This window comes from Lepisosteus oculatus, chromosome 3, assembly GCF_040954835.1.
Source record: "Lepisosteus oculatus isolate fLepOcu1 chromosome 3, fLepOcu1.hap2, whole genome shotgun sequence".
In the NCBI taxonomy this organism is placed as follows: domain Eukaryota; kingdom Metazoa; phylum Chordata; class Actinopteri; order Semionotiformes; family Lepisosteidae; genus Lepisosteus; species Lepisosteus oculatus.
Window position 1 is genome coordinate 14,563,023 of NC_090698.1, and position 14,642 is coordinate 14,577,664.

At 37.2% G+C, this 14,642-nt stretch overlaps 1 protein-coding gene and 1 long non-coding RNA gene across 4 annotated transcripts in view; one reads left to right on the forward strand and one right to left on the reverse strand.

The window, feature by feature from the left end:
- The window catches only part of grid2 (glutamate receptor, ionotropic, delta 2), a 595,344-nt gene that overhangs the window by 533,179 nt on the left and 47,523 nt on the right, over positions 1 to 14,642 (reverse strand). The window lies entirely within an intron of this gene.
- Positions 1 to 14,642, forward strand: part of LOC138237684 (uncharacterized) — a 110,054-nt gene that overhangs the window by 27,414 nt on the left and 67,998 nt on the right. The gene's annotated exons all lie outside the window — the stretch shown is intronic.

A 14,642-nucleotide genomic window follows, 5' to 3' on the forward strand; every position in this document is an offset into this window, starting at 1 on the left:
AAATGCATTTTATCTTAATGCAACTTTTTTACAGACCTCTGTAAAAAAGGTCTTCCTAGTTGCACTCTTCCTTGGCAACTTGCGTTTTATCATTAGTCAAATTGACTTTGACTGACTGGATCATTCACAAGCTTGCAGTTTCCAGTTCCCATAGGCTTGCAGTACCTGAGGCTGCCTGCTGCCCAGCATGCACCTATTTCTCAGGAGGGTTCCTGTAGAGTGTGTGCTTGGTGTTTGCTAAAAGCTGTGCTTTCCAGAGGGACAGTCTATACACAGAATAGGTGGATTGAAGTCAGTCCATTGGAGTTTGGCTATCCTTTGAAATGCAATTATATTGTAATGGGTGGTTAAATTCCATTTGGCAACCCATCCAGTTCTTCTTCAAGTCTAAATCGGTTCCTGCACCTTACAGATTAACAGGTAGAATTCAAGAGGACTCCCTCTCTGTCTCGCAGACATCAATGTACTGTAAAACATTTCCTTTATCAGTTATTTTTCAGAATTCGGCTTTATCTTAATCTCTCAGTACAAAAATGTGCCCATAAAAAATGTAAAATGTGCTCAAACCAAGGAAAACAAAGATAGGGTTAAGCTTTTTGACCACATAATACCTAAAAAGGAAATTATTTTCCTTGCTAATCACACCACATAAAGGATTTAAAAATGATCAGAACACACCCACTTTTCTCAAATTCATCACTGATAATAAAATGCCACACAAAAGAGAGATATAATTTTTAATTACTCTGGTTGGGTGTTATCTCTTAATGACATGATTTGAAACCTAACAGTCCAAAACAGAAATCTGTTTAAGAAACCATTGGAAAAGCAGGGTTCGTAATGTACAAGCAGAACATAAAAACAGGCTCAGAATTACAGCTCTGCAAAACAATTCAAGACATAGGACAGAAACATAATGTATTATACCTCTTTCTGCCTCTCCTAGTGTTATTGTAAACTGAAAAGAAAAAAGTATCGTCATACTATAAAGTAAACTAAATCTTATACAGTAGGTATATTACAGGCCAAATGCATGAAAAGGAAGCTGTAAATGAAGACAAATTCATCTGTGTAATGACCTAAAACTGCAGTTAAACTGCAGGCACCGTGAAGAGAACAGGGAGCTATTGGATATCTTCTAAAGCATGACCAAGCTGTCCAGTTCATGTATCTCTCTCCTGTCTGGCTCTTGAGAGATGAAGCTGAATGAAAAAATTTGTCCATCAGTGGAGTATAGCAGGTCCCTTTCCAGGGCATGCATCCCAGCTCCAAACTATTTCCATAGGAAGACGAGGACTGGGATCAGACCCTGGGACATGGTGTTCATCATTGAGTCTCATCTTGAGTCACGCAGCTCAAGGCCATTCTTGAGAATGGTGATGTTCTCACATGGAATTAGGCCTGAATTTTTAGATCTGAATATTCTTAACTACCTTTGGAATTAGAAGTGTGGAAGTACCAAATTAATCTGTCAGCATGCAGCTTGGCAAATTTTATGTTGCTCTGAAGTCAGACTACAAAGGGCACCTTTTACCAGAGTTATTCTAAAAAGCAATATATAGTATAAAATAGATTTACATTTGTATTAGTATCACAGCCTTTAAGGCTGCCATGCTACCTCTGTGTTCCACTGATTCCATGTACTATCAGCTGAATCATCAAAATGTACAATTTTAAGAATCTCAATCCTATATGTAGGTTAATGAAAATGATAAGCTAAGGCCAACCAAGCTGCAGAATTATTCATCAGTAAGGAAGACTGGAAATACATCCTTTTTTTTTCTTTTACTTGTCTACAGCCCACATTCTAGATTGGCTGGAATGTAGTTTTTATGCTTTGATTTATTTAAATAGTTCTATAGAATGAACACGAAGAACAAAATATTCTCTATGGGAACAAAAGTCATATAAAAGCCTTTACCATAAAATATTTTTTATTCATACTTTTCCCCTGTATTACAGTTGAATAATGTCTCCAGGTTGCATATTCTGACACTTGACATGTAAAGGACAAAAGTAATGTATAATTTACTTTACTTCTAACTCTTTGTTTTAAAGCAGTGTGTGTCCTAAATGTGGATATTTTAACAAATATTTTATTATGTAAAAGAAGAGAACCCTGTTTTAGAAATAACCATACAAAATAACAGTTTAGTTTGATGCCATATTTGTGCAAAAAAGTCAATTCTGTATCATGTTCCTGTCACTGAAGTGTAACACAATTGCACAGCTTTTGCTCTTAATCTACAGCTATCCCAATAAAGCATGTTTTTGGAGTTCTGTGTAGGTTGTAGTTCCCTAGAGACAGCTTTGCATGCGTTATTATACTCTAAACCAAACTGAAAGAATTACATTACCACCCTGATACTGTGTCTCACCTACTGATCAGTCAAGTGTGCTCCAACCTACTGTACCTGTAAATAAGCATATTCCTCTAAGCTAAAAATATATCATTTTCCAGAGACCTATTTTTTCATCTAGCTTTTCCCCGTTACAACCATTACATTTACTTGCCTAAGACATGACTTTTTAACAGTCCACAAACCTCTGATCTCATTAGGTGTCACAGTAATAAGACAAACGTATCCCTAGTGTCTTGTTACTTGTGAATATCAGAGCTAGTAATTTCAGAGGCCATAGTTTTTCTAATCTTGTGGATTCTAGCTTGTCATTGACATCTTCTATGGTCATTTTTTATGCTGGTCAACAGAACATATACTGTATATAGTGTAGAACTCCTTTAGAAGTAATTTAAAGAGCTTTAGACTCTCCTTTGAGTGAGATGTGATTTGCTTTTGTAGTGTTCATTTTCTTCCAATATTGTTTTTCTAGCAAGCATTTTGCTTTGTAATGCAGAATGAATTTCTCTGACAGATTTTTCAAGGTTCTTGCAATTTATTTTCCAGTCCATGCACTGCCCTCTTAAAATACAGCACATTTCCGGATTAAGTGGCTTTCTTTTGGCTAGCCTCACCATATATGTTTACTGTGAGCTCGCCTTTAGAAATATTACCCTCTGACATTAGTGATAAGGCAAGTGTTGCTTTTACACTGGCACAGACCTCGAGTCATTATAGGATTAGTCCATTTATAATCAAATCAGGGGAAGCCAACTGGTCTAATAAATCTTAGAGCTATGCTATGCTCAAACTTTTACAATAAATCAAATCGAAATAACTTTCATCGTTTAGGTGGAGTAAATGAAAATAATATTGCTATTACTACTACTACTGCTGCCTCTAAACTTTTGCAACTTATAGTTTATAGCAATACTGTTACTACGAATAATGTTGGCCCTATCTGCTCAAAGCTCCTGAAATTACAGGGAAATTTCCAAGTGTAAATATTTCAGGGAGCTGTCACAGATTCTTTCAAATCTTTCACCATTCTTTCACTGACATGCTTATTGTGGTCTATATTTAAGTCTGTGCTGTAAATAAATAATAAGCACACTCCTCACATGAGAATTCATTTCTAATATGAGGAAATATAATAATTTAGAAGACAGTGAATGGATTATTTTTCAGTTTGAATTGACAAAGAAACAATTACATTAAAAAAGCACATTTTCAAACCAAGAAGGAATCCTCAGGAAACTCCAGAACCCCTTCAAGCCTTCAACAATCATTCCAATAACCATTTCCCTGCAGCTGTAATGCTCACCAGTTGCACATTGAAGGTAGCCAGATTTTTCTTGTCTGGAAATGTATAAAAGGATATGATCTAACAAGATGGCTGTTATCAATGAAATGCATGTGTAATTGTGGTCTCACTCAATAAAGAGTGCTGGTTTCCCAGTCAAAAGTGCCTTACAGAGCGTGTGCATAGAGCACATAGAGCATAGCAGAAAACATAGAGCATGTGCCCTAGCAGAGACCAGTGAGGGAGAGTGTTATATAAGGAGGGTGAGAACCCTCTTTCTTTTGCAACAGAACTGTTTACGTGATTATGTACAGTACATCACTCAGTTCAGCGTGCTTTAAAAAGGTGAGGAAGTTAAGTTTAAGGTACAAACAAGCCTTAATGACACTCCAAGCTCTACAGGAAGGATCCTTGAGACATTTCATTCATAACATCTAACAAATATTGCAAATTGATTAGGGACCTTCAGCCTGGAATGGAGCAGTAGTTACCCCATTTTTGTAAGACTTATACTGTATATAAAGCTATTTTAATAATTTGTGCTGGGGAAAGCTGTGAAAAGCAGGTTTATGTGCAGATGAAACATTACATTCCTCGCTGCTCATGGGTAACAGTCATTTACAGTACACTGTACGTGTGCTCTGACGCTTGAGAAAAGAAAGGTTTGGATACTTTCCAGGCACCCTTCATACAGTATATTAAACAGAAAAAAATGGTATTGTCATCTCCAGGATATGGAAGGCTGTACTGCCGAATTCAGATGCATTAGGGAGGGTGATAAAATTGAAGGGTATGATTTTATCATAGTGTTTTTGTTCTGGAGAAAAAAAAACAACCCTGTGGAGGAAGAAAAGGCCTTTCTAAAGATCAATGCAAAACTGAAATAAAACATAGGTGCTACTTCTCCGGTTCCTATTGGAAGCTGAATGCTGAATGGTGAGGAGGGGATGGTAGAAACCAGTGGTGCTTATTAAAGATGGTGAGGTTGTTCCAGTTCTAACAGTCAAAAGGTCATTAACAGCTGACCATGGGATGTACATCTAACTCCGTAAAGCTAGCTGTCACTGCCACTACCACTGCCACTGCACAAGAAGCAAGTGAATAAAAAATGTATAGCATCACCCATCAGTAATATTTGTATGAAGTGACTTCTAGAATATAGACATTTATATAACACTGCTTCCAAACAATTGTAATAATTCCTTTTTCTCAGAGGGAGTTTACTCTGGCATTACTCATCATTGTTCCATTTTATATTGCTTGTAATACTGCTCTAGTTAATAAAATTAAAATCAGTTATACAGTATAAGTAGTCCAGGTGGGTAGCTGCGTCAGCATGCATAGGCTGCAAATGAACAAGTAATAGGTTTATTCCATGCTGAAAAAAAGAAGAAAGAAAACACAACGTTTCGGCTGTGGAGCCTTCTTCAGATGTGAGCTTTATATAATGATCAGTGATCAGTTATATAATGCTTGAGAATAATAGGCACAGGTCTGGGAACCATATTGTCTTCAAACTATCTGTTGAAAACTAAGTACTTGATAGCCCTCCCTCTTCCTTCCACCAGTGCAAATACGTACCAGAGGTGTAAGCAAAATCAGAACAGGGTCCTGTTCATATCTTCAAAACAAGTAACTTATAGCCAAGAGAGGACAGCGTGTCACTGTAAAAGGTCCATTGTGCAAGATGAGCCATGTACATTTGCACACTGTGGAGATGAAGGCAGCTTAATGCACACAACACTTTTCTACTTCTCCATGGGAGGTTGTCGTGCAGTCATTAAAGTAATACCTATAACTGACTGTTATTCCCAGCATAATTAAAGGCATCACCTGTTTTCCACACTCTGGAACATTTGTGTTGTAATGAATATGTATGATCATTCCAAGTCTCATTTAAATTTTTCTTCCTTGTGTGGCAGGCAATGTGAAGTGGGTTCTGCACAGGTTACAAGTACATTCATACTGTTTCTACACCATCTTTGCACATTAGCCACCGAGCTTCATTGATTAATGCGTTTTAGAAGCAGGGAAACACGCGGATATTGTATATATATGTTTTTTCTTTACCATTGAACATGGAATTAGCCTCTACTTGTTCCTGAGGTTATTTTACTCACTGAATGAGATCTACAGTACAAGGATAAGGGGGTTTCCTGCATTGGAGTCCCATGGTCTTGACAACAAAAGTTCCAAATAAGGCTCTTTTGTTTAAAACAAATGAAGTTTCTCTTCTTCAGGAAACACAATCGGAATACAAAATCAAAAATGTTCAATGAGTAAGTGATATAGAGTTAAGAAACCAGATGACATCACCAAGGCCCGAAAAAAAACTTACATGAAGCACACATTATTGTGCTTGCACAAAGTTCTAAGTCCTGAAGTGCCAGTTTTGCTTATGACAGTTGTAAAAAATTATATCACACCTGTAGATTCCAGCGACTCTCTGTCAAATATTGTAATCAGCTGGGGAGCGAAGAGAGTCGTGCAGTGGAACTGCAGGACCCCAATGACAAGGGACCCAGGTGGGGACTGTATTTCAGTGATGAATGAATTCTATATGTCAAGTTCTTTGGGGTGAAAAGAATGACATAAATGCAATTAAATAATATTATAAGATTTGGTTCTTCTCATTAACATCTTTTCTCTAAGTACATAAAAGGAACATTAGTACACAAGAGTGCAAACTGTGGTGTGTTTGCCCTGTAACTGGCTTTTCTTAACACATCTGCCACTTTACTGCTGTATCAAACATGTACTTTCTTGGGGAAAGAAAGGGAGAAACTGTCACAAATGCAGAATGTCAGCTCTCATTCAGTCAGAAAACACTCCCCCTCAGGGCTTTTGCAGCTGGTCTCTCTTGCCAGTCTCTCTCTGGTATGTACAGCATGCTTCTCCTAAATGGGAGCAGTTATTGAAAAAGTTATTGAAAACCGTTCTCTAGAATAAGCAAAATAAGAAAAATATGTCTTAAACAGCTGGGGCTTGATACCACTTTCACTTCTCAAAATTGCACCAGGACTCTAAAAATAAGATAATGAAGATCTGCGCAAATAATATTTTTGACATATATCATATATCTTTGTAGAATCCACATGGTTGGGTAAAAAGCATTTTCAAACCCCCTGTTCTCTAAAATGTCATCATAGTTTTCCTGAAGATCTGTAAAATGTAGAGGTGCCACCGGCCTACTACACAAAGTCATTAATGTTTAATTGAATGATATTATTTACTCCTCGTTAAGACAGCAACCTCAACAAGACCTGAAACGGAACATTAGGAGCTTCAGTGAACTACACAGAATTTGCTTAGACAGTTTCAAAACTCTATGATTTTTAGATTAGAATAGATATGTCAGTATAAGCACTACAGTATACATGTATGTTTGCTCAGTAATTTCTTTCACTTATTAACTTACCATCTCTAATAAAAAATGGACGGCTTGCATGCTTTATACTGTACATACTATATGAAAAAAGAAGAAAGAACACAACATTTCGGCTGTGTAGCCACGACCGAAACGTTGTTTTCTTTCTATTCTTTTCAGTATGGACAACCTATGACTTGTTCCTTTGCAGCCTACGCATGTTGACGCAACTACCCACCTGAAATATATACTGTATGTACTTATCTAACCACTGTTATCCATTTGCTTATTTAAGCTTAATAAACTGTTTATTAACAGAATTATAAAGCACTAGTGAAATCTTCTACCTTAGTGGAATTAATGTATCATCAGGTATAGATAGGTTCATTCAGTATTCTACTAATTGAAATGAAATGACCAATCATGAAATTCATTCATTTTAAAATGATTTTCCTTCTAAGCTGTGTATCATCTTGATATAGAGGGTTATAGTTGCATTAGATAAGACAAATGTAATGGAAGGGTAGGGATAGGGTAAGAAGAACCATTCAATTTTGAAGCCATTTTTATATGTCTGCTTCCACTTTAAATGAGCTAATTGAGAGAATTAACCCATTGGCAAGGGTTTACCCGCTACACTTGTAAAAGGAGTCAGTTTTGAAATACAGAAATTGAAAATATGCAATGTAATTGAAGCACCCAAAACTATCTAAAAAAAATGTGAAGAGGGGAGAAAACTATCAGTCATCCAGAATTTCACTTGGGCCCCAAAGTACAAACATGAGGTTAAAAATTCTCTATGTTCTGTCGGATTGCTAACCCTAACCCTACTGTAGCTGGGGCTGAAATTGAGCATTTCTGCAAGCTGTCTCTGAAGGCTTCTGTTTCTGTAGATGTGAAAATGTTTCTCAATGCACAAAATATGGGCCTAAAACTATCAAATCCATTCATAAACACTCCTTTAATTGTATTTTATTTCGACACAGATACTGACAGAGAACCCAATACAGCCACAGTAAAACACGCATTATAAGAAGGGCCTTTGTTACCATCAGTGGCTGGTTGTTTGCCATTTTCAGTTGGATGCAAATGTTGTTTTTTTGCTGCTGTCATTTCATTCTGCCTCCATTACCCATTTCTTTCTTGAAGCACAGAGTTCCAAGCATTTACAACAATAGTCTGATGTGGTGCAATGCTTTGTAAATCTCAGAATATTTAAAAATGTTTCCTAAATAAATAAACTGCTTTACATAAATTATTGTGACTCTAAAAGGGAGCAATTACAAATATAATACAGTTTAATAGCAGCAGTGATTTCTTATTTCAAGGAATTTTAAGTGGGCATTTTGCAATCATTAGAAGTATTTTGCTGTGTGACATGATTAGTGCCCATGGGTAAATAGTCTGTGTGTGGTCAAAACTGTACAGTTTCCATCAGTTAGTCTGAGCACAAAAGCAATATATTGCCAAAATATCCTTCTTCACTTTGATCAAATGTCAGGGCAGGAATGCTTATGACACAGATAAGGTTATGCCTCACAACCCTTCTTTCTCAGTTAATAACAAAAGTGTTTGTACAGTATATATATATACACACAGCTGTGCAAAAGACCTGGATATCTCAGACACTATCAGGAGTCTTCACTGGAGTAGCCCAGCTACTGCTTTTCAAAATTAGAATGACTTTGCTAGTTATTAACACAGCTTCATCTGAATAAGAAGAAACAAGCTTGTCAGTTATCAGCTCATCCATTCTCAGACTTCCTCTCCTTATGAGAGTTATGGTGGCAGCATGTTGAGTTTGGAGGACCAGATGGCTTTATCCCCTACAAAGGGTTCCTTCTGAGGAACTCCCATGTTTCCAAGCCAACAGAGTAACAGTCCTTCCTAGTTTGCCTTAGATTGGCCTCGAGATCTCTACCCAGTGGGTCATGCCTGATTGATCTCTAGTGGAAGCCTTAGGGGTGGCATCCTTATCAGGTGGCTGAAACAACTGTCAATTCAGAAGAGTAGAGACTCTACTTCAGGGCACTTCTGGCCACCTGAGCCTCACAGCCTTCACATAATAGCCCTCCCAGCAGTAGCAGGCGTGATCTGACATTTCAGACAATAGACAGGATTCATGCCTATAGAACAGGCAGCGGTGCTCATCTTCTACCTTTAATTGTCCAATCTCCTTTTCTGCTCTTCCACGTATTTGCAATTACACACCTTGTCCTGTTCTTTGTCCAGTGAATTTGTGCCATGTAATTCTTTTCCAGCCTGTGCTCTTTCTTATTCTCACTCTACTTATTCCTGGAGCACATACAAAACCATAATTTAAAAGAACGATCCTTCTGTTAAAAGGATTTTTTTATCACCCTACTTTAAACTGCCCTTGACTTTGTGCACTTGAGGTATATACAGTATATATATTTACAGTTTGAATGCATTTGACTTCACCCCATGTTTCATTCAATTACCACTCAGGTTTTTAGACAGTTCACTCTGTGACAAAATTCCAGTACAAAATGCAAAACCTAGGCTTTGATTTTGAAAGGGTCTACCCAATAAGCATGACATTCCTATAATTTTCTTTTTTGCATAATGGCAATTTACATTTCATACTTTTGGGTTTTGTGCTTTCGTTGTGAATAACCATTGGTACCCAAGGTAGCTTAATTACAACTTAATACGAAATTAAGGTCACTGAGTCAGCGTAAAGAGACCAAACTACTGGTGCCACTGGCACCAGAAAGGTGGAGTTCTGAAAACCTTGTCATGGGTTTCTTGAAATATTCTCATTAGCAAAGTTCAAAGAAGATTGTGGGGGTTTGACCCAGGTAATTTCAAAGTTTAGCCAGGTCATTACTTATCACTTGACACACCTGAACAGAGAAACAAACCAGAAGTAGTGAGAATTGAAGAGAAGAATGTCCAGAAGAAATGAATGGAAATTAGGTGCAAGTACATTCAAATCTCAGTGCAGCCAAATCTCAGCATCTCGGTTTCATGTATCAGAGTAATAAGCAACTTTTTCCCACTGAATATATGTAGGTTTATCATAATATTAGAGAACAATACTGGTTCTGAACTGGTTGTGGATTAGTTCATCTCCAGCAGCCATTACAGCTACAGCCTGGTATAAATGATTCCACATGATGTTAACAGATGTTCAGAGATATTATACCAATCAGCCAAGTGTGGTTCATGTAGCACACAGTGCACAGTATGTGAGGAGCTAGAGATCTGGATTACTACTATAGATAAATGATATCATGAGGTCAGATTATGTCATAGATGTCATAAGATCAACCTTCTTCTCGAAGGACTCCAAATAAAGGCTTCAAGCTGAGTAGGAATATCTTGACAATGTTCACATCTAATTTTGTTCCCTGAAAATTTTCATTGACCAACCTGCCCCCTGCTGCATTCATCCCATCTTCTGAGTCTGCCTCCTTTTTTGTGATATGAGAAAATAGACATGATTTATTCCCTCTTCTGCAGGATGAAATGCAAAAGGTCTAAACACATTCACATTTCCCTTTCTGTGAAATACTCAGTACTGAAATATTCATATGAGTGTTTGTGCTTTCACCAAATACTTTACAAATGGACCAGTGAGGACTGCATTTTATTGTGCCCGTGTCTATTAGTCTGTGTGTTTTATTATTAAACCTGGCCCCTGCGGTTTAGAGATGAAAATCTCTGTAGCCACAAAATTCCACAGGCCACAGAAACTGGTGCAGTGTCATGAAAGACAAAAAACACACAAAAAGCACATTCGAATAGAAATTAACATCACAAAGCAAAAGACAGTGCATTGTCCTTTTATAGATTAAAGCAGCTTTCACCATTTCCTCAGAGAGTGGCTCCTCTGTAATCTAGCTTCTTAGCAGAGCTAGAATCTAAATTCCAGCCCTAAGAGAAAGCCTCTGCTGAGAATACAGACGACTCGCTCTCTCTCCTCAATTTCTAAACATCAGCCCAATAACTGTGTGGGCTGGAAGGTGAAAGAAAAATATTTTAAAGAAATAAATGCCTACAGAATTTGTCTTATTAAAGATCTTAATGAAAAAACAACCCCCCTCATCCACCATACATGTATCTGAATTCCTTCAAACAACATTTTCATAACAGGAGAGTACAGCAAATCTCCCTCTTCTTAAATTCAGGTGCCAATAACCAGGATTCACACTATACACAAGTCTGCGCCAAAGTCTCAATGTGGGTTTATATCACATTATGGAGGTTATGTTTGAAGTCCTTATCAGTTTAAAATAACACAAATGAGCTCATCAGAAAGAACACTAAACACAAACTAGAGGACACAAGTGGAAACTAAGGAAAGTGAATTAAAAACTGGGGATAGGAGATACTGTATGTCTTTACAAGACGATTTGTGGGGGCCTGAAACAAGCTACCCAGCCATGTTATTGAAGATGGCACACAGACATCTTTCAAGAAACAGCTGGATGAGATCCTTATATTAATTCGTAACTAGCAACCAAATGAGCTAGTTGGGGTAAACATGAACTCAAGAACTTTTGGTCAGTTTTGAATCATTCTGCTCTTTTTTTGGCATAGCCAGCATAGTGTGGCAAAGGTTTCATTCCCAATAATGGGGCCTCGTTAAAACTTCAAGGTCCACATCTGCAGTTAGATTCTTTAAATTTGAGATTTTCTGCATGAAAAGCCCAAACCAACGCTGAACATACATTTTGATAGTCTCCTGCCATTTGCTGAAATAGGTTTATTGATTTTACAAATGACCATCAATAGATTTAGCACTGCAGTATGAGGTGTTTTAAGGTGATTCACTGAGGTGCCTGCACATAAAATGTAGAGAAGGAAGAAAAAAGGCAGAGATAATGCTTTAATGCTAGTTTCTGGTGAAAAGCACAAAATTGCGTTGATGAAATGTTCATCAATATTACACAATAAGACATCATTTGGAACACTTGTGTTCAATTTGGTCACTACGTTACAAAAAGGTTACATATTTCTGTTCTGGAAAGAGCTCAAAGAGGAGTGTCCAGAATAATTCTGCAGTTCAGTTGTGATCATCTTTAAAGGATTATAAAATTTCTCATCTCCTTGCTATTTCAAAAAATATGGCTAGGGACTTAACCTTCGAGGCTCTCACTGTTCAATTATCATTAAATCTGTGACATTTCATGGAAGATAACTCAATGGGTGCAGTAAGGCTCCCTAGTGTTTGTAAAACTGTCATTCCTAATTGATTTTACTTTCTCTTGATTGTAGTCCATTCTGCAAAAACATTTTATTGCACAGATAGAGAAAATATATCCGAGAGAGCATTTATTAAAGGTTAAAACGTGTTCCTTACTGCAGTTTTGGTATAAAAATCTGACTAATTTGATATAAAGACCAACAATCACCCAGGACCCATAATGCAACAAATTAACATTTAAAACTAAGAATGTCAACTCATCCTTAAAACGAAACTTTTCTTCATTGTGTTAAAAGACTCTCGGGAGTATTGTTCGCCTTTGCTGGTAGCATAAAGGAGGTAATCTGGATTGGCCATGCTACAGGAACAGCAGGCTTGCAACTTGTGACTTCAATTCAATGTGACACCATAGCCTTGCACCGCAATAATTCAGAATAAGGCACCTCCAATAAAGTGACAAGGTTTACATTCAGCTGATGTAACACAAAAAGAAATACCTGTCACCAGGCAAGCCTCCACAGCTTTTCCTGAAGGTCACAGAGGACGACTGCCTGGTGGCACAGTAACTTTGCTTTTCCCTAATTTTTCTCTCTTCTAAGGCAGGGCTGGTGCAGCCAGTTTTAGAAATTTGATGAAATTGTGAAAGGTAGATCCTCATACTGTACGCGTGTTAAGATGATTCAGACAAGACTATTGTATGCCTTTCTGCTTCTAGCTTTGCAATAACTGTTCAGCTCTTGGTTTGATTTGTCTGCAGGAAAACGAAGGCTTCCAGTGAAAATGCGGCAGTAGAAAGTTACTGACTTGAGGCTGTGACGAAAGGTGTGGCAAAGACCTTCAGACCTTTTTTCTGCAACAGGATTTTATTGAAACTGCGTTTGCCTTTTGAGCTGATACAGGACAATCAAATCATCTTTAAGCAGTAATTAATGGGATGATGAGCATATCTAATGTCCTAAGGCTCTATTTTATCACAAAAAGGTTTATTAAAGAGCATTTTAAACAGCATTGGTAATGTGCATATATACAGTAGAACCAGTGCTTGTTTATGAGATTACTTGTTATTAATTTGTGGTGTCATTGTTGACATTTTGAGTAACCCATATCAGTATTAGAGAAATTAATTACATTAGCAAATATTTTTAATTGCAGCTATCCTAATGACTTCCTAATGAGAACATCTTTGCAAAAGCATTTTGCTTTTCAATTGGAACTGATCTTTCAAGTTCATTTGAAATGCCAATAATACCATGTTACAGTCTTCAGAGAATCATTTAGCTGTTTTCTTTGAACTCTTATTTTCTCACTAAGCTCATAATGATTAGTGATTTTTTTCATCCAATTTTTCAGTAATGTCTCAGGGAGAAAAAAAGATTGTATTTTTCTATTGTATTTTTGCTCTTTATTTTTTTAACAGCATGTCCATATTTTTAACAATCAGCTTCATTATTATTAATGTGAAAATGTTAGTTTGCAACCTCTCCTGATGCTAGAAAAATGCTTCCCTCTTTTCTCATTTGGTGTCATGATGAGATCAAAATACAATGACAGGCTCATTATGTAGTATTAGGTAGGGCTTAATCTTATCTTTAATAACATTGCCTCTATCCTGGAACATTATTCTATTGCATTTCACTATGGAATCAAAATGTGCTTTCATCTGTGTCTGCAGTCTGTCCGATTTGAAGCTGCCTTCTACAGCTCATATTAGGGAGACCTGTCTCACATTTGTCAAACTGCACTCACTGAACACAAATTAAATACTACTCCTGTCAGCTCTACCATCTGTCTTGAATGGGGCTTTGATTATCGCAGTGCCTTAGTAACCTAAGGAATGTATGTGTTGTATTGAATACACCAATACCCTGCACTTTCAAAGGCAAGTTATGACAGCCTAATGCACTGATTTTTGGCATTTCTGAAACATTTGTTAAAAAGGTCAGTGATTCCACTACCCAAAGCTAAAGTATGCTAACACCTTAGTCTACTGTTTATGAAGATACTTTAAAAAAAAATCCTTAGAGGATTACAGTTTGTGTTTGGATTATTTAGGAGTCAACCAGGTCTCAGGCAGAATGTTATTCAACAGGTTGTAAATAATTTCTAGAAATTATATATAGGACGGTATGGTTAGCATTGCTGCCTTGCAGCGCTGAAACTCTGGGTTTAATTTCAGACATGAGGTGCTATCTGCATGGGGTTTGCATGTACTGTACTCTTCATGTTCACATGGGTTCCTCCAGGTGACCCAGTTTCCTCTGGCAGTCCAAAGATATACTGATCAGTTAATTGGCTTCTCTAAAATTGGCACTAGTGTGTTTGTGGCTGTGTGCACCTTGCAGTGGGCTGGTATTCACTCCAGGGTGTATCCTGCCTTTCCTATTGTTTGCCAGCTCCTCCATAATCCTGTACAAGATGAAGTGGTTTAAAAAATGGATGGATAGATGGATATTTTAATTT